The 27,707-nt window shown below is 39.5% G+C and overlaps 1 protein-coding gene across 2 annotated transcripts in view; it reads right to left on the bottom strand.

The window, feature by feature from the left end:
• The window catches only part of LRRC20 (leucine rich repeat containing 20), a 1,971,882-nt gene that overhangs the window by 565,790 nt on the left and 1,378,385 nt on the right, over positions 1-27,707 (bottom strand). The window lies entirely within an intron of this gene.

Below are 27,707 nucleotides of genomic sequence, written 5' to 3'. Positions count from 1 at the left end.
CAAAAGCTTTATGGATTTTAGAGAAAAAAGTATTGTGGATGAATGTTAGAGATGCATGAAAGTGATAGAGAATTTTGGGAAAATGTTCATCTTAATAATGGAGATTTTGGATAGCATATAAAGTTTCATCTGTTGCCATCTAGTCATGTCTTGTGATAGTATTGTCCATAGATTCGTTAGGTTGGAGTGAAGTATGGAAGGCGAAGGGAGGTCGTAACAAACCCCTAAATATTTGCAGGAGTAAACCATATGAAAGGGAGAATCTGGGAAGAGGTGTTCTCTATGAGCTTTGGGATTAAACGGGAAAATACAGGATTTGTCTTGGATAACTTTATAATCCGATATATGAGCAAATGTATTCAATGCAGTAATTAACTTTTTGGTGTCTGATAATGGATGTTCAAAATATAGATTCAGATCGTCTGCAAATGCGGTCAGACTAATTTTGGTATCTAGAATTTTGGGAATTGAGTGGTGTGTTTTTTGTATTAGGGATAAGAAGAATGATTCTAGGCATAAGTTTAAAAGAAGGGGAGAAAGGGGACACATTTGCCTGGTTCCATTTGAGATTTTTATCAGTTGCAATGATTTTATGTTGATAAATAAGCAAGTATAGGAGCTGTTATATAAATATTTGATAATATTAATGCATTCAATGGGTATATCAAAGTAGGATAGCACTGTGAACAGGAAGTTCCAGTTAACCCTGTCAAATGCTTTCGATGCATCCAGAATCATGGCACATCTAGGATTTATGTCGTTCTTGGTAAGATTGATTATAGTTTCCATTGTTAAAGTGTTATCCCAGGTGTGTTGGTTGGACATGAAACCTGCTTGTTCTTCAGAGATAAGGAAGGGGATCACCTTTTTAAGCCTTTCAGCTAATATGGATAATAACATTTTTATATCAATACTCATAAGTGAAACTGGCCTGTAGTTGTTAGGATTCGATTTGTCTAAGTTATGCTTGGGAATTAGGATGGTCTTAGAGTGACTGATATAAACTGACTCAGGTCACTCCAAGGCAAGTACAAATATGACTCAGCCATTGTCCATGCTGGTGTGAATGACCTGAGACGTACCTCCCTGGACTACATGAAAAGAGACATAGAGGAGCTCTCTGAGCATGTAGCCCAGGCCGGTATGACCCTGACCTTGAGTAGCATCTTACCCTCACCAAGAATGATGCCACAATATGAAGACAAGATGATCAATTTCAACAATTGGCTTAAGTATTGGTGTCATTCAAAGGGGATCCAATGCCTGTCAGCCTGGGATGACATGCTCGACAAGCCACGATGCTTCGCTAGGGACGGCTTGCACCTGTCACCACTGGGCTTTCAGATATTGGCAAAGGCTCTTGCTACCCCTATAGTGCCTTTTTTAGGCAATGGCTCAAACGACAAACCCACCTCCATAGATATCACAAGGGATAAGAAACTAAGAGTAATGCTACTCAAAGCCAGAAGTCTAAACCTCAAGATGCATGCACTCGAAACTCTCCTTAGCATGGAGAACATCGATATATGTGCAGTAACAGAAACCTGGTTCAAGGCTCCCAAGAGCACCCCAGCACTACCAGGTTATACCTCATACCATGCTTTCTGGCCCCAAAACATGGACCGAACCACAAAAGGAGGGGGTGTATCAATATTCGTCAAAGATACCCACACCTCCAAGTTGGTGGCACAGCACAAAGCATCAGAGACTATCCATGTGCAACTAACAGTGGGTAAAACTGCCTTCCAGTTTATAGCCTGCTACAGACCACCCTCCCAAACCTAGGAACCCCACTCGGCCTTCCTGAGAACACTGGAAAATATGAAGGTCTCTCCAAACACCATTATATTGGGTGACTTCAACTACCCAAACATAGACTGGGAGCATTACTCTAGCTCCAACACCCTAGCCCAAAGGTTCCTAGAATTTATAAACTCAAATGCTATGGAACAACTTGTTACCACTCCCACAAGAGGGGAAAACATACTGGACCTGATCATCACCAACATGGGGACTCTATGCTCCAGACCAGAAGTGTATCCCTCACTGGTAAGATCAGACCATAAACTAATCTCACTGGATATTCACATCCCGACTCCACCCCCTGCCCAGAAAACCACAGTGAAAAACATCTCTAAAGCAAATTTCACACTCCTCAAAACCGAGGTGGAATCCTTCAAAGCCCCCGGGCCTGTGGAAAATATGGCCCAGACCTCAGAATCCTTTATAAACGCATTCTATGAACACCTTCAGGAATGCATGGATCATGCAATCCCAAATAAAACCAAGACCCAATCCTCCAAAGGCAGGCGTCCTGTCTGGTGGACCCCAGCCATAAACAAACTATACAATAGAAGGAGGAAGCTACTACATGATAGAGCAAAATCCCAAAAAGGGAAGGCATCTCTGATCAGTATTAGCAAAAAACTACGGGCACTCATAAAATCGTCTAAGGCCAGCTTCGAGAGAAAAATTGCACAGGACACTAAGGATAATCACAAGGCTTTCTTTAGTTATGTTAGGAACCTGGGTGGGAATTCCCAGATATGCTCAGAATTAGTCCAAAATGACAAAAAATACACCAAACCCACAGACATTGCCAACATCCTAGCTGACAGGTTCAGCGCAAACTACCCCCCCCCCACCAAAAGGGCAAACATCTATCCCAGCAGAGTGCTGCCCCCCTGACATCTCAGATGATCAGGTAAGAGCTGCCCTCTCCAAAGCAAAAAACACAGCATCAATGGGACCAAACGGTGTCCCGAGCTGCGTCCTACATGAACTCCAAGAAGAGCTAAACCCAAACATAAAACTACTGTTCAATCTCATCCTTACTACAGGATATGTACCCAAAGAGTGGCATACAGCAACAGTGGTCCCTCTCCACAAAGGTGGTGCCTCAACGGATCCTGGAAACTATCGCCCCATAAGCCTGACTAGCTTGGTCTGCAAAGCTATGGAAAGGATCATCATGGACCTCATAAATAAAGATATTGGGGACCTACAGGCACTGGATCCTACCCAGTTCAGCTTTGTTAAGGGCAGATCCTGCCTCTTAAACCTGGTTGATTTCTTTGAAACAGTCAACAAGGCCATTGACGAGGGGAAGGTGGTCCACACAGCCTACCTGGACCTCGCAAAAGCCTTCGATACAATACCTCACTCAGGCATTATAGATAAGCTCAACAGCTTAAATATAAACCCCTATGTCACTAGATGGGTTGCAAACTGGCTCAAGGACAGAACCCACATGGTTAGAATTGCTGGAGCCATGTCAGACTCCAAACCAGTTACAAGTGGCGTCCCACAAGGCTCAGTCCTGGGACCTCTCTTGTTCGGTATATATTTCTCGAAGGTACAGACCAACATGGAAGGACTGTGGCTGACCAAGTTTGCAGATGACTGCAAACTGGGCGCCATAATCAACTCTCCAGCCGACACAAGCATCCTCCAAAAGGGCCTCATAGAAACAGACAACTGGTGCCAGAGCCATGGCCTCAAGCTAAATGCCAAAAAGTGTATAGTCATCCCTTTTGGCAAAAACAAAGTGCCCACAAGTTACCACATAGGTGGTAATCCATTAAGTACAGAAGAAGTAATTAGGGACCTGGAGACCCAAGTTAATAGCAGTCTCTCATTTGACAACCACGTGGCCAAAGTGGTTAGAAAAACATTTTATATAGCCCACCTAATCATGAAGGGATTTACATCTAGATCAGGGGAGGTCATCGTGCCTCTTTACTCATCCGTCATCAGGCCCATAATTGAGTACAATGCTCCTTTTGGGATGTACCTCACCAGACACCTGCAGCAACTGGAAAGACCCCAAAAGTATCTCACCAAGAGGATCAAAGGGCTCAAACAGATGCCATATGCTGCCCGGTTAAAGAAACTCCAGCTCTACTCAGTGGCATACTGCCTGCTCAGAGGCGATCTGTGCTTGATGTATAAAGCCATGTCCAACCCGGAATGAATGGACATGCTGCACCTCAGAAAATCCAAATCCCATTGAGCTACGCGCTCGAGAGACTTGAACCTCAGCACTGAAATAAATAGGACATGCTGGAGGGACAGATTCATAACCCAGAGGCTCCATTCACTCTGGAATAAAATCCCAGTCCAGGTTAGGCAGAGTCCCTCATTGACTCTCTTCAAGAGGAATCTTGATGAGTGGATGGGAGATCTTAGGTTTACCCCGGGTATCACTTCTGTGTCACTGTTAGACAGAGGCACAGTATACTAACCTCGAAAAAGGGCATAGCAAAATTAATTTAAAATGGGTGGTGAAAGCCAAACACACTCTGGCTAGGCTTATAAATGCCCTAGGGCAGATAGCCTAGTATGAACCTAGGAACCTATAAAGGTCCGATATTTCATTATAGGTTCATAGGTTGGTACTAGGCTATCAGCCCTAGGGCCTATACAAGCCTAGCCATAACAATTCCCTGGCTATTTCTTCCCACACTATTTACTTCCCTGGACCCCTGTCTAGCAGGGCGACTGACGTGATCCCCGGGGTGAATTTCATTTCTCCCATCCAATCGTCAAGGTTCCTTTTGAAGAGGGCCAAAGAGGCACTCTGCTTGACATGTATGGGCTATCTATTCCAGAGTCTGGGGAGTTTCTGGGTCAGGAACCTATCCCTCCAGCATGTTTTGTTTATTGTGATGACAAGGTTTAGATCCCTGGAGCATGTGGCTCTGAGGGATTGGGATTTCTTTAAGTGTAGCATGTCCAACAGCTCTGGGTTTGACATGGTCTTGTATGTTAAGCAGAGATCGCCTCTGAGTAGATGATATGCGACAGAGTAAAGCTGGAGTTTTTTAAGGCGGTCAGTGTAGGGCATCTGCTTTAGGCCTGTGATTCTTTTAGTGAGGTATTTCTGTGGCCTTTCCAGTTGTTGCAGATGTCTTGAGAGGTACATACTAAATGGGGCGTTGTATTCTATAATGGTTCTAATGAGGGATAAGTACAGTGGGACAATGACCTCCTTTTTTCTGGATGAAAAGCCCTTAGTGATGAGGTGTGCCACATAGAAGGATTTCCTGACTGTTGTGGTGATGTGGTTATCGAAGATGAGACCACTGTCCACCTGTGTCCCTAAGTCTCTTATCACACTTTCGGTGTTTAGTGTACTGCCACCTATATGGTAATTCACAGATACATGTTTTTTCCCAAAGGGGATAACTATACATTTCTTGGTATTGAGTTTGAGCCCATGGCTCTGGCACCAAGCATTTGTTTCTGTAAGGCCCTTTTGTAGAGTATTCACATCACTTGGGGGTTCAATAATGGCTCCCAGTTTGCAGTCATCTGCAAACTTTGTTAGCTAGAGTCCCTTAGTATTGGCCTGTACTTCAGAGAAGTAGATGCCAAACAAGAGCGGTCCCAGGACTGAACCCTGAGGTACTCCACTTGTCTGGAGCTGGATTTGGAGTCGACTGCTTTTACAGTGTGGGTTCTATCAGTAAGCCAGTTAGCAACCCATTGGGTGACGTAGGGATTAATGCCCAGCTTAGTAAGTTTATCTATGATTCCAGAGTGGGGGATGGTGTCAAAGGCCTTGGCAAGGTCTAGATAGGCTGTGTGGACCACCTTACCCTTGTCCATGGCTCTAGAGACTAATTCAAAGAAGTCAATCAGGTTCAGGAGACAAGATCAGCCCTTCACAAACCCAAACTGGGTGGGGTCCAGTGTTTGAAGGTTGCCAATGTCTTTGTTTATAAGTTCCATGATAATACACTCCATGGCCTTGCTGATGAGGCTTGTTAGACTGATGGGACGGTAGTTTCCGGGATCTAAGGTGGAACCCCCCTTGTGGAGTGGGATAACTGTAGCTCTGCGCCACTCAGTGGGCACAAAACCTGAGGTGAGGCTATGATTAAACATGACACTTAGGTGAGGTGCCAGTTCATATTGTAGTTCATGTAGTACACAGCCCGGGATGTCATCTGGTCCCATGGATGCTGTATTCTTAGCTTTGGAGAGTGCGTTTTTTTACCCGCGTGGCCGTTATTACCAGAATTTGGCAATCTTCCGGTATTGAGATGGGCCATTTAGGGGGTGAGAGGGGGGTGAAGTTGGCACTGAATCGATCTGCCAGGAATAGTGGCAATATCCTTGGGATCAGTATATTTAATGCCATTCTGTTTTAGCTCAGAGCAGATCTGAGCATTGCCATTTAGATTCATGACATAGTTATAGAATGCCTTGTGGTTGTCTTTGGAATCTTTGGCAATTTTATTTTCATAACTAGCTTTGGAGGATTTTATGAGGGATCTCAGTTTCTTACTGAGGCTGGTAAGGGAGTTTTTTGCATCTTGGGATTTTCCTCTTTTCTGCAACAGTTTCTTCCTTTTGTTGTAAAGTTTGTTTATGGCAGGGGACCACAAGATTGGCTTCCTTTTTTTGGATGAGAGCATCTTGGTTCTATTTGGGATGGCACGATTCATGCATGAGTGGATGTGCTCGTACAGTGCCTTAGTGTAGGATTCAGCAGTTGAACTTTCAGTTCCCGTCTGCATGGGTGTCATGAAGTTTGTCACTTCTGACTTGAGTAGCATGAAGTTGGCTTTGGAGAAGTTTTTTATGGAGGTTTCCTTACTGGAGGGTGGGGGTGGGATGTGGATGTTAAGGGTGATTAGCTTATGGTCAGACCTGACTAACGAGGGGGTGACCATAGGTGTGGAGCATCGATTTCCCATGTTGGTAATGACCAGGTCTAGGATATTGGAGCCCCTGGTAGGACTATGGATTAGTTGATCCAGGGCATTGGAATTTATGAATTCCAAGAACCGTTGGGCAAAGGTGTTGGTACATGAGTAGTTTTCCCAGTTAATGGCAGGGTAGTTAAAATCACCCAGTATTAGGGTGTTTGGTTCTATCTTAATATTTTCCAGTATGTTTAGAAAGGTGTAGTGAGAATCTTGGGGTATGGTGGGGGATCTGTAGCAAGCTTAAGTAGAATGGGAGCAAGGGCTTCTTTAAAGGTTTTATAGAAATCGGGCATAATCATCTGGGCCTGGAGCTTTCCCTGGCTTAAGATTTGTAATGGCTTTCATTATTTCTAATTGACTCAATGAGGCAGATAGTGTTCTTTTCTGATCTTCATTTAACTCTGGGAATATGATGTTGTTAAGGTAGTCATTTATTTCTGAAGTTGAGATTTGGTGTTCATAGCTAGAGTAAATTCCTGAGTATATTTGGTAAAATAAATGTATAATTTGGGCGTCCGATTTGTAAAGCGTACCTTGGTATTTAATCAGAGCTATCCTGGGTGAAGACAGTTTGTTATAAATTAGTCTAGCTAGTGCTTTAGTGGGAGTTTGTATCCATTCGGAATATTTAGTGATAAACCTTAGTTCTTGTAGGGAGTTATTAGCTTGATGTAGATTAAATAATTCCCTTTGTTTATCTATCATCTCCGGTTCTATTAGAGAAGAATGATTCTTTTGAAGTTTCTCCTCTAAATCTCTGATATCGGACAAGAGACGGTTTTCTTTTTCTTTTTTTTTTTTAAGGTATGATGATTTTTCAATAAATATTCCTCTAAGAGAAGCTTTACACGCTGCCCATTGCATGTCAAATGGGATATTTGAGTTCCGAGGATCATTAGTAAAATCTAGTAGGGCTTGAGCTACCTCTTTTTTCACTGATGGGTTGAGTAAAATATTGTTATTAAGAGACCAGTTACATCTGTTATGATTTATCAGTGGCTTTTGAGTAAAGTTTATCAATAAGGTGATTTTAGAGTGATCTGAGAAAAACCTTGGTTCACCCATATATTTGATTTGCCAGTTTGTTAGAATTTCTGATTTTAGAAAGAAGTCTATACGCGACCAAGAGTTATGACACCTGGAGTAATATGTGTAATCGTTGCCGGTTTGAGATTCATCATCAAAGGATATAGGGCCAACTAGTTCAAAGTCCGATATAAGATCCGACAGGGCAATGGAGGGTTGTAAGTTGTATAGTTTAGTTTTGATAGAGCAGTCAACACTAGGGTCAATTATTGCATTCCAATCTCCTCCCTGGATGAAATAGTGATTTGGGAAATTTAATAAAATATAAATTTTTAAGATAAATTTGCTGTTGGCCTGTGCATGGACCATGCAGGTTTAGGAACACAAGTGTTTTGTTCAGTGGTGGGACCAGGCACATGAAATAACACCATCTTCCCTCCTGATTTGTACCTTTGTCAATAATAGTGGGTTTAAATGAAGTTTTAATAATAATCGCCATGCCATTCGAATTAGAACTGCTTCCTGGTGTAATAATGTCTTTTATTCATTTTCTTTTCTTCTCAATTATCCAGTCATCGTCTAACATATGTGATTCTTGAATAAAGGAGATATCAGCTTCTGATTTTAGAAGAAGGTGCATTAGAAGATTTATTTTATTTTTATCCTGAAGCCCTCGAACATTCCAAGAAATTATTTTCCACTCGTTATCCATACTTAAAAGATGTTTTATCTAGCCTAATAATAAATATGCGATAATCCACAAAACACCAGAAAGGAAGCAGCTAGGTTAAGTACTCCACCAATTTACAAAAAGCTCATAGAAAGTCCACAAAAATATCGGTAGGGTAACCAAGGCACGAAGTTGTTTTTCAAACACAGTCAAAACACAGATAAAATCCAGTATACTTTTATTATAAGTAGGTAAGCGCTTTCATGATGCACATATCACTTCATCAGACCTTTAGAGAAAACATGCTGCCATCTCCATTTAAATATACTTGAACCAATTAAAACATAGCAATTAATCACTTAAGTAGTCATCCTAAATAATTATATATGCAAAGACATACTTTATTTAAAACTACATTTAAGACCATATTTGAAAACGTTTCGAAATACTTTGATTAAAAATACTTTGATTAAAAACATATATATAAAGAATATTTAATATATACCTAACATTCATAATTAAATTATGGTTTTATTTAAATAACCTCCTATTCTTCAAAACTGGCTTAAGTGGTATCCTGTCATTATATATGCGATAGGTGAAGAGGGGGATAAAATAGGTGTGTGGCTCACATATTTTAAAAAGTTAAATAAGCGAGTAAAAACAAACATAAAAGCAGCACTGAACTCTCCCAAAATTACCCCTGTGCCTACCCACATACCCCCTGATTTTGAGAGAGAAAAAGGGCAAGAAAAAGAAGTTAAGTATGACTTTAGAAATTATAGGGAGTTAACAACCAACCAATACCCATATTTACATACTATGTACAATACTATGACTATTCCAAATGATGTCATCAAGAACCCTACTTAACATATCCACTTAGTTCATGACTAGAAGAAAATACCAATTCTGAAGGGTAAACTTTAAGAGAGAAGTATCTAGGTATATAATTTTTACAACTTGCGTAATAGGGTATAATATTGTAGAGGTAAGTGTGATCAAAACGCAGAGGTACACGACTTAGATTAATCTTTTGGGCTCATAGCAAATATTCCCTATTATTACTTTTTAAATTTACCATACACTGTATAAAAAAATTGAAGACATAGTACAAGCCTCCAAATAAGTATCCATTGTGAGGCAATTCATATATTGAACATAGGCTTGTGATCTATACATTGCTGGTAACATTTGATAGCATAAGAAAAACATTGCAAAACAGATACTGTCAAGATTTCTCAAGTCATGTGTTACCTCCTAGAGCCTACAACTGGGTATGACTAAATAACCATGGTTCTCTATAGACATAAAACATTAAACTGAATCCAAAGCAAACTCAATTATGCTTGTGCAGGTTAAGAAAACATGACTATGCTGGAGACGCTGATAAGACATTACACTAAAGTGTGAGGCGATTACCTGTAATTAGCATAGTTTGCCTAACCCCTTGCAGTTAGTATTTATACAGACCAAAAATGACAGTTAATAAATCCAACATTACCCCCTTAAAGCAGTTAACCATAAACTAAACTAAAAAGGTAAAACACTTAAGTAAACAATGCAATGTGGAAATAGTATAGAAAGATGTCCAGCTAAAATGCCTTGAAGGATTACAATCACATTACTCATCAACACAATAACAAATTGGTGCATCTAAATATTTGCATTAATTTCAAAGAGCACTAAACAGAATACATACAATATTCAAATGGTTAATAAGTAATAGTCCAATAAGTTCACCCTCAGAAAACCAACTACTAAAAGATCTATGAAGGTATGTCTTTTGTAATCCTAGTAAATCATTCACGTCCCTTGCAAAGGTAAGTTGTGTATTTGGCAACTTCACCTTGAAGAACCTTAAAATTTGTGCCCTGCCTGATTATCATCGGAAAGAGCCCACAGCATATAGGATGGACATCCTGATGTTACCCATTTTTTATCACTCTGCACAGATGTAGTATTATTCTGAAAGGCCACAAACTTCATGGAATGTAGGAGTCACAAATAAATAAAAAGAAAAGGAGGGTAAAACAAACAAAAGAACAATTAAATATATATATATAGAAAAGGCTTTAAAGCTCAACCTTTTGTCAGTAAACTTAAGGTTTCATAGCAAGCAATCACTGCTCTAAGTAAAGGAGCAGGAATCAGTCCCATAATTAAGCGGGCTTCACAAAAATATAATTTTCAGGGTATACTTATTCAGTTGCTTGGAAGCCGAAACATTATGGGAGTGAAGTTCCCTTTGAGCACTTATCCAGCTCTTAATGTCAGTTTGGTACATTGTGCAATGTGCGGAATGTTTCGCTAAATCATTTAACATGATTAACTTCTTAAAAAGCAGACAATTGGTCACAAGTAACCTTAATCAAGGGAGCTGATCTCTAATCTTCATATTAATAAACTAGGTATAACACTGATTCAGGGCACATTCAGGATGATATTTAAATGTTGACTCCTGTAAAACCACAGACAAACTTGTCACTCAGATATAAAACATATGCGGCAACTATGGCGATAGTGTAGTGTACTGGCTCACCCTCAATTCTGCGCAGGAGTGGGCATGGGTCTGGTGATTGGCATAAAAAGTTGCATATGAAATGAGGCATGATTGACATGCCATTCATATTAGGCATTGACATCATGCGTACAATTAATGTGGCCGAAGGTGAGCCAACCACACTATATTCATTTAGTATTTTTAACAGCAATGCCAGAAATATGTAATAATCAGTACTGCTCTGTCTGTACAACTCAAACGGGCAAAAGAACCGTGTACAAAATAATTGGGTATTTATTTAAGTGTCTTTCATCAAAACATGACCCAAACTATAACCACACGAAACTCTTTAAAAATATTAAAATATAACGTCATTTTCCAATGCAGGAGACGTCCACTAGTTTGAGATACAATTTTCAAGGAACAGAAATACTTGTAGGCAGAGTTCCACCCTTAACTAAATATTACCATACTTCATAACTAGGCACTTTAAATATTGTATTATGAAATTTTACAGAGAACTACAATTTAGTAAGGGTTAACTGCTTTCTTACTAGTTGAAGAAACATTACTCTGACACTTGAACGAGTCTTATTGTTATCTAAAATTTAATAAAATGCTCCCAGAATTGTAATTCGTCATCAGACATTACGTATCTTACAAAAAATATTATTTCTGATTGACAGTTAAAGGTAAGTGCTTACTTTCCAAACCACTGTTTGTGAGTTGAAGGAAGCAACTATCTCTACTCAACACAAGACACTTAAAATTGACTGTGTTAGTGTTGATGTGTCACTTTATTTAGTGGGGAGTTGTAGAAGCGATACAAAGCACGTGTTGTGCAGAGACAAGCCAGGTCCAAAATGGGCGTTACGGCTTTGAGGAATCCAAGAATCTCACTTATATCACCAACCAACAATAACTGGACCCATGACTGTACCTGTAGCCAGACCTTCAGTGTTAAAGTATTACCCAAACATTTTTCAAGAAAATATGATCTTCGGTGTTAGAATTGGGGAAGATTTAAACATTAGGAAGAGACTGTAGAATGTGTTGTTGAAAGTGTAGTGTACCGGCTCACCTTCAGTTCTGCGCAGTTCGGAAACGGAATAAATATTCATTCACACCGGATGAATATTGAATACTTCCAACTGACATACAACACCGGGGGAGGGTTTTGGGTGGTGCTTGCTACTGCGCTTCTGGTGAGCCAGTACACTACACCATCACCACGACTATCTGCTTTAAAATATGGCCACAACCAAAGAATTCAATGGTATTACATAGATAACATTTATTTATTTTATTTATTTATTTATTTATATTTGTTGACCGGGAGTGTCCGACTGGACGTAGGTCCATTTTCAGCAGAGGCCCGGGGAGAAAAGCTCCACAGTTAAAATAAACAGACAGTAGTTACACTGGATTACATAGTGATTAACAATTTACATAGCAATTACTTACAACATATTTACAGATGAAGAACATAGTACATTAGTAGACAACTAGAATATTTATCTGTGAAGTACATAACAGACATTAACAAATGTTACAATAAGAAGTTCCTGCTGTATAATAAGTACTAGGCTTATGAGCATCTGAGCTTGCTATAATCAAGGTAGTTAGTGGAGTGGAAAGAAAGGTAGTGGTTGGATGGGGTGGGTGATATTAGAGTGGGAGTTGCAAGGGCATAGCCAGCATGTTTTTAGGTGCGCTTTTAGTAAAGTTTTGAAACATAATGTTAGAAATCATACGTAGTCCCAAGGAGTGAATCATTCTTAGACTAAACTGCCGCTGAGAACACAAGACATTCCCCCCCTCACTCTTTCTTCTTTATTTTCCCCTCCTTTTGTCTTATCAACAGACTTTATGTTGTTGAAGACCAGCATGGTTCAATGTGCATCACCCTCCGGCATTAGGAAATAGGTCCAGTGTACCTCAGGCCAGTGGGGCTGGCAGGAAATCATGTTTAATGATGGCAGTATTCCATTTTTAGTGGGAACGTATAATGTTAGATAAAATATGTCCCACTATACTTTATGACTCGGCAATTTCATTCCTGGGGCTCTGGATTTAATGGAAATTTGAACCAACACAAAAATGAGGATTATTTTGAATTTAAAGAAACTCCTCGTAACAAGGGTTAGTTACTTGGTACAGGAAGGTTTGATAAATACTCCGGTTGACAAGATTAGTTGAAAAAACCTAATTTTCATGCCTTCGGAGACTTTAGAAACACTTAAGAAAGATGAGATGGGCTTCCTTGGATGAAGACATGGTGAATTTATTATCATTATGTTGGAATGATAATGTGTTAGGGAAACGCATTTGAAATTTTATATTCTGCTAAATAAGATCTGAGCAAAATGGGGAAAGTTTACGTCGTTTCGCATTAATTTCTTGGGGAAAGTCTTGGGAAATCGAGATTTCATACGTGTTCCATGTGAATTGTTTTTGTTTTTTGTAGTCAGCAAGGATGGTTTGCACATCTTGATAATTTAGGAACTTTACGTATATGGATCTTGGTATCATAGTGTTTTGATTTCTGTATATTTCACGGTGCACTCTCTCCAGTATGCAATCAGTCGGTGGGTCAGTTGGCGGTATTAATGTTTTGAATATTTGTTTGAGGGTAGAAGGCAACTGATTATATTCATACTTTTCTGGCAGACCTCTAATGATGAGATTGTTCCGCCTGCTTCTTGCCTCTAGATCCAGGATTTTTACTTGCAAGTCAGTTAGGGTTTTATCTTTGGATAACAGTTCGGATTTTAGATTAGCGATTTCCAGCTCATTGGATTTGGATCTATCTTTCACAAGATCCAGTCTTAAAGCTATTTGATTAATTGTACTACCGAAGGTATTCAGTTGTTCTGAGAATCCTTGAACATCAGTTTGTAGTGGTAGAAGAGCACTTTTCAAGTCTTCCATGTTTATGGTGCAATCGGCCTTTTGTTTGAGACTGTCTTTTGACTGATCCTGTTGTATTTTAATAGTTTTCTGTCTTTTTGTTGTGACTTCGTTTTCGGGGGAAGCAATAGCTGACAGTTTTGTTTTAGATGTTTGTGTATCCATTACGTCTACTACCTTAGGCATTTTAGTACTTCAGTCTTACTTATATTTTTCCTTGTGCAGTTGCTGTCTGTTGCTTAGGTGCTGAAGCCTCCAGGCCTCTATTCTCCACATAGAAATGTGTTCTGATGGCTGTAGGAGGATAAGTTATAAACTTAAATGCTGTATTTGTAGATTTTGCAGATAAAAAAAATATGAATCCAATGACTGTATACATTCAGCTCTTCTGTATAAGATTTCTATAATCCAGTTTTCTGGCTAATGTAGATTTTGACTGAAATTGAAACAGAGCCTTGTGGAGAGGGTGCTACTCAGACGACCACCATCTTGGAATCCATGAAGGCCTAGACTTTAGGAAAGACTTAATAGGTTGCCAGGGTAGGAAGCAGAAAACACCTGAAGGGACAAATAGTTAGTCAGCCTTTTTGTACTGTCCTCAGTTCTGGGAAGCTCCCACCTTCTTTTCTGAACCACCTCCATACTGCTTTTTGAAATTCTGTTTTTCTGTACCTTGCCAAGACTGTTTGTTCTATTTCCTATAAAAGGATCTTGAATTGGAAAGAAAGGTCCTTTTAAGCTTTGGGAATGAGGGTTGAAAAATATGTGTGAGACACTGAATTAAGAAATCTTTTAAGGACCTCAGCAAAAGTTGGTCCAAAGCAAAATCTTTCTATCTAAATGAGAATTCAAAATCCTTGCTTTTGCATCCTGTAGTATTTTGTGAACATAATGAAACAAACCTGCTTCTTACAGATCCAATAGCAGTTGCCCTGGCTGTAGCATCAGCAGAGTCATGAGAGCATCTCAGAGTGTTTGGTTACTTCAGAGAGTTTGGTTACCTCAGAGTGTTTGGTTACTTCAGAGAGTTTGGTTACTTCACAGTGTTTGGTTACCTCAGAGTGTTTGGTTACTTGTGAAAACAGGGGTTATTAAAGATTCTCTGAAGATGGGAGGTTAGCGGCTTACTTTATCATATTTTCAAAAGAAGCAGGCTTAATTTTGACATATGAGCCCAACAATCCAGAATTTGGAATGCTATAGCAGAGCAACAAACTTTCTTCCCAAATCTGTCAAAAGGTTTTCCATCTTTGTCAGAATGGATATGGTTAGCATTCACAAGGTGTTTGGAAACATAAGGTTTTGCCAAAAAAATAATTGGAGCATTGATTTGGAATTATAAAATAAGATAGTTGTGGGTCTGTGGAACCTTCTACAATCTCTCAAACTTTTCAGAAGCTTGAAGTGTACTGCCAGGCATGCTGCATTCTGTCAAAAGAACATCCTGCAATGCTGGAAGAACCGAAGAAAAAGCTGCAGGGTGAAGAAAATACAGCTGTAATCAATTATTTTTGCTAAAATACTACAATTTCATGTTCCCATTCTGGTTACAGTTTCAGATATGTTTTTTTTTTTTTTGCAGTGTTGTAGAAAAACTTTCTTCAGAATTAGATTCCCCTTCCTATGATGTAGGCATTGGTGAAATACATTCCCAGTCTAATTCCTGTTCCTTAGATTGGGAATTAGTATCTGAACGAGAGTAAAATATTTTTCTTTCAAAAATCAGTGAAGAAACAGAATTGAAAGAATTAAAGGCACAAAATAAGTTCTTAGCAAAACCTAGACAATTTTCCCCGTCCATCCTATGTGAAACAGGAGAAAACAAATACTTAACTTTCTGTTTTCTTCTTCTAGAAAAAAACTGATGTAAATATGGGGTCTTCCTCAGTCAGTTTTGCAGTAAAGCATCATCTGCTCCTCCTACAAGACTGACAACAGTGGTTCTCACTTGCCAAAACAGAACAGTCCAACAGCTGCAGAGGACATGTCTAACTCAAGACCCTTAGTGACTTCTACAGGAGGAATGCCAGTGAGATCAAGAGAAGACAAGTACTGGTCAGACTACCTAGTGTGGCAACAGCAGAGTCACTCATCACTGCCTAAGGCAGTGAAGAAGCTTGACTACTGAAGACTCATGTAAAACTTTCATCTTGAAGACAGCAGTAAGGAAGAACCAACAGTCCATGTCCTAGCCAATAAACGTGCCTGATAAGCTGGTAGGAGAGCCTTGAATAGTCAGTGAACCTCCTGACAGGGATTTTACTTTAAACAAAAAAAAGTTTTAGTGACAATTTCCAAAACCACAAGTCTAAGCCCCTATCATTAAAATTCTTTCAAATAAATGATGTTTTTACACAAAAAAAGTGATTTCAAAACAGTTTTCCCTAAACTTAAGCTTGACAAAAAATAACTTTTGTGGAAACTACTAAAAACACCATTTCTAACTTAAACATAAACCTTTCTATAGAAAAAAGGCAAAGTATTTCTCAAAAATGTATGTAAATGTATAACATGGAAGATTTTCCCCCAAAAGGGAGTTTATCACTCTAGCCGACCACTGATCACTTAAAAACTGCAAGGAGAATGCATTTTTGACTGAAAGAAAATTCTGAAGATTTTGCATCCCAACCATTGATTTTAAATAGCTCTCCTTGAGCTGTTCAGCAGTTAGAGCACATGTAAGGGGACCTAAATCTTTGGCTGCTGGCTGGTTGTCGTATCTTCGTTAGGACATAACCCATATAGCTTAGGCTACTGCAAAACTGATTCAATAATGAACATTAGTCAGTACTGAAACTGGCATTGGTACTAGTAAGTCAAATATCAAAGACTTGGATATGAAGAACAGTTTTGAAAAGGTCAGAGTTGACACTGACATCAAACCATCAATGTTGACCTCTCAGTGGCCAAGTACTCTCAGTATCAAGATGAAGGGGGTTAAGAGTACAGAACCAAGGGTGTTCGTGCTGAAGGAGCGAATCCTGCTGTCAGTGATTTGGATGACGCAAGGTGGACTCCTGGCTTTGAAACTCCAGTAGCTGGTACAAGACCCTGGGAATAAACTTGAGATGCCAATGTAGTGAGTCCCTTCTTGTCTGCCCTAGAAACAAAGGATGGAAGGATGCCAGTATCGGCACAAGCCTAGAGAAATGCCAGGATCATGCATTGCCAGTCTACATGCATGGATGGAGGCCACACATTTTCCTCCAGTTTATTTTTTTCAGGCTTTCTTGCATGGAATCCCAGAACACAATTTCGCCAGTTGATTTTAGAGAGAAGGCAAAAAGACCTACTTGAGGAGTTTGCCACAGATGGATCAAATATTGGAAGACCCCCTGATTCAGTTTCCAGTTGTGTGGGTCTCCCCTGGTTCTGCTCAATCTGTCTGCCATACACTTTTGCTCTAATAGAATTTAAGATGCCTGTAGATTGAGATTGTGCTGTACAGGTATATCTTGTGCTAACATGGCTAGTCTGTATAGAGGGTCAGATCTTGTTCCTGCTTGCTTATGAACTACATCACTGTGGTATTGTCTGCAAACAACTGAAGAGGCCCTGGGGACCACAGATGGTTCACAGAGTTGACAGCATTGATAAGGTTTAGCTGATCTTTTAAGTTTGCATGTTTTGCTCGTTCTTTTCCCAAATACCCTGCATTTTTTACTTGTTGGCAGCTGCTCTACAAGCAGAATCTGAGGTGTCTGTAGTAACTGACTGCTGTGCAGCAAGAGGAGAGAATGAGACACCTGGAATCTTAGAACTTTGATGTCTCCACCAACTGATTCCCCTTTTCATAAATCCCAGAACTGGAATTTGAAAAGACAATGGGGGTGACACTGGAACCAAAGAAATATCAAATGCCATTGCATCTTTCCCATGTGGAATCTTGTATGAGTTATCATGAAAATCATGGAAGCCATAAGACACAAAATCTTGAGGTACCCCCACAGAGACAAAAGTCTGAGTGGAAAACCACTGAAATAGATATAATTATAGATCTATTTTTTTCCTGTGGAAGAAAAGCTCTTTGTTCTGAGCTGTCTAGTAAGCACCCCAGAAATACAAATGTTCTCTTGGAATTTCAGCCAGTGCACGAGAGAGATTCCTAACAATTTGGAAAACACTATGTAAAGACAAATAAGTCATCTAAATATGGAAAAATGTGGATACCCTGTAGTCTGGAGTGGGACAATACATGAGCTGGACACTTTGTCAACACCTCTGGCCAGCCAGATATATAGGTAGGTGAGATCCAATGTAATATTACATTAATCATAACTGATTTGGAATAAAGATCTAAGCTAGGGAATGCTATCCCATTATTGTGTGTTATTTATATGCAAGCCTAGGTTGTAAGAGGAACCATAACAGTTTAAGTAGCATGGAATCTATTTTTTTAAATAAGTTTTTGGGAGGGGGTAGTATCAATGACTGTATATAAAACAAAATTTTAGGTAAAATTATCATTTTAATTAACAAGAGCCTATCCTCCATTGTGAAGAACATTTTATTCCATCTTTTGATTAGTTCACTAGTGGTGGTTATTAAATTATTGCAGTTTAGTTCAACAGACTCATTCCATGTACTCTTTAGACTGATACCCAAATATTCTAATACATAATTCTTCCAATCAAAGAGGCTATTGTCTCTTAGGTTTTTATTGATCTTTTTGTTAATTGGTAATGTTTTGGATTTATTATGATTAAATTTAAGCCCTGAAATTCTTTCAGACTTGCTTAAGGTATTTATAACACCATGCAAAGAACCATCAATATCACACAACGTTAACATATCATCAGCAAATAATTGTATCTTAGGACAACAGTCCTTATTAACTTCAAAGCCTTTTATATGTTGCTTGTTTCTAATATATGTAGCAAAAGGTTCCATTGAAAGAGCAAACAATAAAGGTGACAAAGGACAACCATGATCCGATTTACACATAAGCTTGTGCCCCACTATAAATTTTCATTAATAAGTTGACAAAATCTGAGGAGAAGTCAAAACCAATCACAATTCTTTGTAGATAAGACCAACTAATAGAATCAAAAGCCGTTTCTATGTCTAGGCTGATAATAGTTAGTTGTTTTTTTGTATCTGCATACTATGTCCCTTAATGATAGTAATTTAATAATGTTATCTTGCAATTTTCTATGAAGAATGAATCCTGTCTGATCATTATGTATTAGATTAGGGAATATTTTTTTTTTATCCTATTAGCTAATATTGTCATGAAAATTTTATAATCAGTGCTTAATAATGAAATTGGCCTATATGAATCACAAGATTTGGGGTCCTAACCTTGTTTTAAAATGGGGGAGATAATTGAATATTTCCACGATGGGGGTGTTATACATTTTTGCTTAACCATAGTAAAGGCGCTCATCATTTTCTTTATTATATATTCAGGAAAAATCTTATATAGTTCAGGAATTATTCCATCCAGTCCTGGAGCTTTATTATCTTTTAAAATTTTTATTTGCTTCTGTTAGTGTTATTTGTTTATTTAATATGTTATTTTGTTGCATTGACACCTTAGTAGTTATATTTTCTTGAATAAAAGTATTTATTACATTACCTGTCTCCAAATGTGGTGTGTTATTATTTATATCCTTATAGTAGTTTTTGAAGAATTCTAATATACCCATTAAGTTAGAAGTACTCTTAACTGAACCAGCACTTTTATATTCAATCTCATTAATAAGATTTTGATTATTTATTTTTTTGGATCTTACTACTATTTTCCATAGATATTTAGGATTTGCAGCATAAGATTATAATTTTTCCAGGTTGATGAATACCTTATGATTCAGAACTTCTAAGTATTTTTGATTTAACTTACTAATTTTGTTATGTGCTACTTTGTTATTTGGTTTTGGATCCATTTTTTATCTTGTCTTGTTTTTTTGCAAGTCTAAAAGTTATTTTTCCCACTCTCTCCTTTTTTTAAGGTACCAAGATTTTATTCGACCATATATATATAAACTTTAAAGGTGTCCCATAGTATAGTATCAGTCACTTCACCATTATCATTTGTTTCAATAAACATGTCTATTTCTTTCATTATCTATTCCCTAAAGTCTTTTAACTTAGTTATGAAGGCAAGAATTCTCTGTAGAAATCTTAAATCATCTGTATGCATAGTTACTGTAAAGTTTATAGCATTATGGTCTGAAAGTGGACAAGTCATTATAGATACGTCACTTTTTTTGCGCATATATTATTTGAAACAAAGACCTTATCAATGTTTGTTTGTGTACCAAACCGATATGAATAGTGAGTATAGAATAAGGAATAATGTTCTCTTAGACCATGCATATCTTTAAGGTTCATCTGGTTTGTAAAGTCATTTAACTTCTTGGCTTGAGATGTTAGTTTTATTTTACCATTTTTAGAAGTATCATTGTCTGACAATAGGCAGTTAAAATCACCTGTTGCTATAATTTCCCCTTTTGCATTTAAAGTAATTAGGCCCAGATATTTGTCAACATATGTAGTACTTAGTCCTGGTACCCAGTATGTATTAATCAAAGTATAATACTTCCTATTGATTTCCAAAATAACCATGCTTAGTATCCCATCTTTATCTGAAATTTTATCTATAATTCTTGGCATAGTACAAGCATTTTTCCATAGAGTACCAAGTTGTAAGCATATATACAACCAAATAAACAAACAATATCAAATATACGCTAAAAAGGACCGTAGCTCACTGCAAATGCTAACTTTCAAAAGATCACTTTCAACAGAAAACAAATAAAAACAAACTGGTTAAGCCCTTTCATCTGCTAACTGCAGACTTCATCAGAACAGTAAAATGTGTGTTGCTCCCGCCTATATAATACATTTTTTAAAAAATCAAGATCCAGTGGGAATGCTCAATCAATTGACCTTCTCATTAATAAAAAATAGCCTTATAAATATTCATTAATTCTGCTCATTCACCCTGCACATAAGGTTGCCACCCATCCCGTTGTCAGCAGGACACTCAAGGGTTGAGCTGCCTCATCCCGTTGCCCACTGTATAAAGTAGTGGGACTTGAAAAGTCCTGCTTTTTAATCGCACTGAATTGCCATGGAAAAGCCGCAGTTACTTCCGGCTTTTCAATGGCAATTCAGTTATGTCACTAACCCAGACCTGCAGGCAAAGCTGCTGCCTGTTAGGTCTGGGTGCTTTAATTCATTGGCTGCAATACATGAAAGGGGTGGGAATTGAGGCAGGAAGAGCCCTGCAAAGATCGTGACTGTATGAGCGCTTTGTTTTAAGCGCTTCTACAGCCACTAAAAAAAAAAAAACGAGATTTGTTTTTGTTTTTTTCTAAATGAGTCAGCCATCCATCCATTCATCCAGCCAGTCAGCCATCCATTCATCCAGCCAGTCAGCCATCCAGTCATCCAGCCAGCCAGCCATTCATCTAACCAGCCAGCCATCCATTCATTCATCCAGCCAGCCAGCCAGCCAGCCATCCATCCATTCATGAAGCCACCCAGCCATCCATCCATCCAGCCATCCATTCATTCAGCCATCCATACATTCATCCAGCCAGCCATCCATTCATTCAGCCATCCATCCAGCCACTACTCCCACCAATCAGCTAGCCATTCCAGCAGCCAGCCAGCCAGTCGGCTAGTCACTCCAGCAGCCAGCCAGCTAGCCACTCCAGCAGCCAGCCAACCAGCCACTCCAGCAGCCAGCTAGCCATCTAGCTAGCCACTCCAGCAGACATCCGTCATACCCATAACAGCATCTCCTTCACCGCTCCTGTGGTGATGTCATGGTAGAGGGTGTGGCCAGTTTCATATTGGCCACACACCCATGTCCCACTTTGGCCCACTTAAAAGGTGGCAACCCTACCTGCAAAGTTTTGTATTACACCCTGTAACTATACAGTTTCTAAGTATGCCTATGAAACAATCAAATGTATTATAGAGGGAGAAGCAACACACATTTTACTGTTCTGATGAAGTCTGCAGTTAGCAGATGAAAGTGCTTAACCTGTGTGTAAAAACAGTTTTAACCCTCAGGGGTTTGTTTTTATTTGTTTTCTGTTAAAAGTGATCTTTTAAAAGTTAGCATTTGCAGTGAGCTACGGTCCTTTTTAGCGTATATTTGATATGTTTTGGTTATTTTTCCATAGAATAAGAGATGAGTGCCCCTTCTCTTAGTCTTAAAACATGAATCAGCCAGAATGGTATAGCCATTAAATGAGTATTTTTGTAGGTCTTTTTTTTAATAGATGGGTTTCCTGTAAAAAGATGATCTGGGCTTTATGCATTTTGATATATTTAAGCAAACCAGCTCTTCTGACATTATTGTTCAAACCATTAATATTTAATGATAAAAAATTATAAACCATTGACTATAATGTGTATGTTGTTACTTACTGAAATACCTTTCTCCCGTGTTAACTTGAAATCTACTGAAAACTTACTTATCATGGATGTATAACATGTATTAAGCACTACTTTCAAAACCTCAAAACTATTTACGAACACATACATGAAACATAAAGTTTCTGGTTTAGTTAAAAACTTAACTAAACCATCCATTCACCATCTCTCCAACACCAAAAAACACAAATTATTCATCTCTGCTTAGAATATAGTATAAAAACAAAAAAAAAAAAGGAACGAAATTTGAGTCCATGAAATATACATTAAAATGAGAGTGTCCAATTTAACTGAAGCTATCGGAATATGTCACATATAATAGCACCTCTAATACGTAGATATGTCAGAAATACACATCAGATCAAAGTATGTATAAACATTAGAGAAGCTGAATGTTAAGAAGACTGTCAATATTTCCAAGACTTTTCAAGAAACATCAGATGTTTTAACCATTTTGTCAGTCATCTAACATTTTTCATGTAAGGATCTGTTGAAAATATATGTGTGTGTATGTATATATATATATATATATATATATATATATATATATATATATATATATAAACACTTATTACAAAAAAAGCTTCACAACTCTCTGTTTAGTTACGTAACATAAGACTGATGTTAATATGCATAATGAGTTTTCTAATGCAGCTCCTAGTTCATTTGATGTCAGTTACTAAAAGTGTCATTGAATCTGCAGAATGTATGCATCTATAAATGAACATAGGTATTTTCAAAGGATTTAAACACTTTTATCAGAACTAATTATTTACCATTTAAAGTATCTAAATGAAGGATAACAGAATTTCAAGAGAAAAGAATTCTAAATACAGCCATTTAACAAGTTCGAAAGGTCAAGTGATGTCATCACTGTTGTTTCTTCAAGCTGCAGCTTCATAAACTTTTTAAAAAGTATCTAAATAGGCTCATGCTCAGTAGAGGTTGTCTCTAGTGAGGAAAAAAACATTTTCGGCGGGAAATCAAATCTTGAAGCTTTTAGAGTTTACAGAAAGCAAAAAAAAAATCAAAAGAAAACACTCAAGCTGCCTTGTCAGTGCATGTCATGAATCTCCACAATGAGAATAGTCACACAGACCACAAGTTTCTTCACAAAATATCAACATCATGAAAAAATTAACCTTTTCATATAAAAACAGTTATTTAGAAGTAACAACAGCTGCCTCATATAAGAAACCATTTTATAACATTTCCATCATTTACCCACCGATTAACCAGACCAGAGGAAAAAAAAGAAGAACCTAGTATATATATATATATATATATATATATATATATATATATATATATATATACATATATGTATACATATATATATATATATATATATATGGATCTAGGACTTTTGATCGAAAGATCAAAAGTCCGAATCCATTATTACCGAACACACTTTAGCGAAAGCACTTTTCACCGAAAAAGTGCTTTCGCTAAAGTGTGCTACAAAAACAGTAAATTAATGTTTATGCAGGGGGGCAAGCCCCCCTGCACCCCCCCACATCCCCCTACTTTATTATTCTCACTCCGAGATCACACTACAGTGGGGAAAAGGGAAAAATTCCCTTAACCGCACCATAGTACGATCTCCGCAACAGCCACTCCCCCACAACTCCCTCTACCTCCAGGCATACTTCTGCAAAAGAGCTTCTTTGGAGAAAAGCACTTTCACGTAAATATGCCCGGCTGTTTCAGATATGGTGAAACGGCCATTCGCGCATTAGTCCTAGACCCAGATATAGATATATATATATATATATATATATATATATATATATATATATATATGGGACCCGGACACTTGTGCGAATTAAACTTTCACCGAAAGTCAAATTCGAGCTCACACATACCCGAAATTGCTGTTCATCAAAGCAGCAATTTCGGGTATGTATGAGTGGTGTGCCGATCGCACTGCCGTGCGAGTAAGGGAATAAGAAGTTATGTACCTACCATAACGTTCCATGTTAGTTGTCTTCTTCTCGCCTTCTTTCTTGCTGGTTGGGTTCGGTGCCGATCCTTGGCTCCGACTCGGCCATCTACTAAAGCTCGAGAGCTATTTACTGGCTCGAGGCCTCCCCTTATCCCACAATGCTTGGCGCTAGATACCCAGATCTCGTTTGGCAGAGCTAACACCATAGAAAAAATTTTAAGGACACCTGTCCAAAATATACAAGGTTTACCTACAGTACTAAAACAGAGGAGGACGTAACCCAGATAAGACTCCGTCAGAGGAAGAAGGCCTCAAAAAGGGACTCTTTTCGGTCTGTCCAGGCTAGGGGGATGGAGGGTGGGACGCAAGAAAGAAGGCGAGAAGAAGACAACTAACATGGGACGTTATGGTAGGTACATAACTTCTTAATGTTAAGTTGTCTATCTCGCCTTCATTCTTGCTGGTTGGGACAGTGTCCCTAGCACCTTAGTCCTGGGTGGCTCATCGGAACAGACTCTTGAGCACAGTGGAACCAAAATCAGCTCTACTCCTAGAGGCCATATCCAGCTTATAATGTGAAATGAAGGTATGAGGAGTGGCCCATGTGGCTGCAGCACAAATAGATTCCATTGGTAGTCTAGCTTGAAAAGCTACCAAAGTAGCTAATGCTCTGGTGGAATGACCTTTAGGTTTAGTAGGGAGTTCTTTATGTCTCAGCTGATAAATCAAAGTAATAATAGAGGACAACCACCTGGATAAGGTTACTTTAGAAACTGGCAGGCCCTGTTTGCCCTCAGCATAGGACAGGAAGAGTTGGTCTTATTTTCTTGTTTGCTTAGTCCTGTCCAAATAAAAATGTAATTGCCTATGAACGTCCAATTGGTGTAACTTTTGTTCAGCTTTGTTCGAATAGTTAGAAAAAAAGACAGGTAGATCAATAGCCTGATTCAGGTTTGTTTCAGAAGGTATCTTGGGCAGAAAAGAAGGATTAGTCCTGAGTGACACTCTGTCCTTGTGAAACACAAGGTAAGGAGGACAAATACAGAGGGCTTGAAGTTCCGAAACTCTCCTAGCTGAGGTGATGGCTACTAAAAAGAGAGTCTTCCAGGAGAGTAATTTTAAGGAACAGGAAGCCACAGGTTCAAAAGGAGGGAGAATCAAGGAAGCTAATATCAAGTTTAAATCCCACGGAGGCGGGGGATCTCTGACCGGGGGCCTAAGCAAAATAGTCCCTTTAAGAAAGGCCTTGCAAAGTTTGTGGGACATGATGCTGGTTTCTGACAGGCCAGCGTGGAAATTTGCAATAGCAGCTAATTGGACCCTAATGGTGGCAGATGAGGAACCAGCTTGAAAAAGTTCTGCTAAAAAATCTAGAACATGATGGACAGGGGCTGTAAAGGGGTCTATATTCCTAGCCTCTGCTCAGAAAGAGAAACGTTTCCACTTACTAGCATAAGTCTTCCTGGTGGTAGATTTGTGCGAAGAAAGGATGATTTCACGCACCGGCTGAGAAATATGTGGAAGCCTGGCTAAGGTTGGAAGTGGAGCAACCAAGCTGCGAGGTTGAGAGACTGAAGGGACTGGTGCAGCCTGCCCGACTGATGGACCAATAGGTCTGGCACTGGGTCCAGATTCCAAGGCTGCTCCAGCAGATGACGATGCAGGAATGGGAACCAAATTTGTCGAGGCCAGTAAGGGGCAATGAGGATCATCCTGGATCCCAATGCGGTCGCCTTCTGAATTAGTTAGGGAATTAGGGGAAAAGGTGGAAATGCATACAGAAGATCCCGGGGCCAATCGTGAACTAGAGCATCTCTGGGGGAGTGGCCGGGGAGGGGGAAGAGAGTGAAGAAATTGTTGCACTTGCTGTTGAGAGGAGTTGCGAAAAGGTCGCAGCAAGGTTGACCCCATCTGCGGAAAATTTTGTCCGCTACTGACTGATTGAGAGACCACTCGTGAGGCATGAGAATAGCTCTGCTTAGCCTGTCCGCTATGACGTTGGACTTCCCGGGGATGTGCGTTGCTATCAGAAACCGTTGAGAGGAGATCACCCACTGCCAGAGTCCGAGTGCTTCTCGACATAAGGGATAGGACTTGGTTCCACCCTGCTTGTTGATGTACCACACTATAGACATATTGTCTGTTTGAATTGCAATAGTCCTGGTGGGTAGAGAGTCCTGAAGAGCTTGCAACGCTAAAAAGCACTGCTCTCATCTCCAAGACGTTTATGTGCAGGTGGTACTCTAGAGGTTGCCAAGTGCCCTGGACAGTCCTGCCCTGAAAATGCCCCCCCACCCGATCAGGGAGGCATCCGTGGTCACTGTGGCAACAGGAGGAGGAAGAACAAATGGTCTGCCCTGGAGTACTAGAGGGGAGACCATCCACCAAGCCAGGTGGTCTTTGCATGATTGAGTGATTATTATGTTGTGAGACATCGGAAGTTGTTGAAAAGACCATTGGGTAAAGAGCATCCACTGAAGAATCCGCATGTGAAAACGAGCCAGGGGAATTAGTATGATTGCTGCTGCCATGAGACCCAAGGTTTTTAGTACAAATCTGGCCTGAATCCTCTTGCACTGTAGTAAGACCTGCACATGTCTGCGAATGTCTGACACTCTGTCTAGAGGAAGTTTTGCAGACAGCTCTTTTGTATTTAATCTTGCACCTATAAAGGTTATAGACTGACAAGGCGACAATGCAGACTTTTCGAAATTTATTGAGATACCTAGCTCGGAGCAAGTTTGGATGGTATAATCCCTGGCTCGTAGTAGCTGATGCCTGGTGGAAGCAGTAAGGAGCCAATCGTCTAGATATGGAAACACCTGGAATCCTCACCATCTCAGGTGAGCCGTAACCACTGCCATGCATTTGGTGAACACCCTGGGGGCTGTGGTGAGACCAAAGGGCAGGGCTCTGAATTGATAGTGACTGGCTCCCAGCCAGAAGCGTTGAAACCTTCTGGAGCGCCTGTCCATTTTGATATGGTAGTACGCATCCTGAAGGTCTATGGAGCACATCCAATTGTCCTGACCCAAAAAGGATAGAATGTGACCATCCAGAACTTTGTTCTTTGAACAGATTTGTTTAACCTGCTGAGATCCAAAATGGGTCTCCAGTCCCCTGTCTTTTTTGGTACCAAAAAGAACTTGGAGTAAATTCCGGATCCTTTCTGGTCTGCTGGGACTGGATGGATGGCCCTTTTTTCTAGCAGTTTTGAAATTTCTGGCACTGCTTGTTCCCTTAGACCGGGTGGAACATCTGGAAGGGACTTGGTTGTTTGTACAGGGGTGTGGACAAAGGGGATTTTGTAACCCTCGGATATGATGGACCGTACCCATTTGTCTTGTGTGAGGAGTTGCCAGGCTTCTGGGTACAGTGACAATCTTCCCCCGACTGCCTCCGAGGGTGGACAGTCGGGCAGCCCCTCAAGGGGTGCTGAAAGGGTTTGTCAGAGAAAGATTCTCTGCTACCCTGATTTTGCGGACCCCCTCTGCCCCTCAGGTGGCGTCTATTATTGTTCCCTCCCCTGCCCCTGGAGGGAAACTC

This window comes from Protopterus annectens, chromosome 14.part0 (genome assembly GCF_019279795.1).
Source record: "Protopterus annectens isolate FY-2018-M chromosome 14.part0, PAN1.0, whole genome shotgun sequence".
Classification (NCBI taxonomy): Eukaryota; Metazoa; Chordata; order Ceratodontiformes; family Protopteridae; genus Protopterus; species Protopterus annectens.
The sequence above is the reverse complement of the archived record's forward strand: the minus strand, read 5'-3'. Positions and strand labels throughout refer to the sequence as shown.